Below are 1,337 nucleotides of genomic sequence, written 5' to 3' on the forward strand. Positions count from 1 at the left end.
TTTAATCACCAACACTCCTCCTCTCTTAATAATTCGAACCTTCTCCCCTCTTTATATGTTCAAATTCTTCTTTATCTACCTCATCCTTCTATTCTTCTTTTCCTCTGACACATCAAGGAATCTCTATACTGTGACGTAGAGGATTCCATACTTTCGTTGTTTTATTTTCTCTCATATGAGTAGGAACAAAGATAAAGGCATTCTTGTTGAAGTTAATCCTGAACCTAAAAGGACTCTGAAGAGGAAGCTAAGAGAAGCTAAAGCAGAACTCTCTGGAGAGGACCTGACAGAAATCTTTGAAAAAGAAGAAGACATGGTAGCCGAAAATAACTACAATGCCAACAATGCAAGGAAGGTGCTTGGTGACTTTACTGCACCTACTCCCGATTTCTATGGGAGAAGCATCTCTATTCCTGCCATTGGAGCAAACAACTTTGAGCTTAAGCCTCAATTAGATTCTTTGATGCAACAGAATTGCAAGTCTCATGAACTTCCATTGGAAGATCCTCATCAGTTCTTGGTTGAATTTTTGCAAATCTGTGACACTATTAAGACCAATGCAGTTGATCCCGAGGTCTATAGACTTATGCTTTTCCCTTTTGCTGTAAGAGACAGAGCTAGTATATGGTTGAACTCACAACTTAGAGACAGCCTGAACTCTTGGGAAAAGCTAGTCAATACCTTCTTAGCTAAATTCTTTCCACCTCAAAAGATGAGTAAGCCTAGAGTAGAAGTTCAAACCTTCAAACAAAAGGAAGGTGAATCCCTCTATGAATCTTGAGAAAGATACAAGCAATTGATTAGAAGGTGTCCCTCTGACATGCTTTCAGAATGGAGCATCATAGGTATCTTCTATGATGGTCTATCTGAGTTATCCAAGATGTCATTGGACCATTCTGCAGGCAAATCTATTCATCTGAAGAAAACGCCAGCAGAAGCCCAGGAACTCATTGAAATGGTTGCAAATAACCAGTTCATGTACACTTCTGAAAGAAATCCTATGAACAATGGGATAACTCAGAAGAAAAGAGTTTTTGAGATTGATACCCTGAATGCCATATTGGCTCAAAACAAAATATTGACTTAACAAGTCAATATAATTTCTCAGAATCTGACTGGATTGCAAGCTGCATCTGGCGGTGCTAAAGAAGCCTCCTCTGAAGGAGAAGCTTATGACCCTAAGAATCCTGCAATGGAAGATGTGAATTACATAGGAGAACCCTATGAAAACACCTACAATTTTTTGTGGAGGAATCACCCAAATTTCTAATGGAAGAATCAACAGAAGCCTCAACAAGGCTTCAATAACAATAATGGTCAGAGAAACAAGTTTGGCA

Source organism: Arachis duranensis, chromosome 1 (assembly GCF_000817695.3).
Source record: "Arachis duranensis cultivar V14167 chromosome 1, aradu.V14167.gnm2.J7QH, whole genome shotgun sequence".
NCBI classification, from domain to species: Eukaryota; Viridiplantae; Streptophyta; class Magnoliopsida; order Fabales; family Fabaceae; genus Arachis; species Arachis duranensis.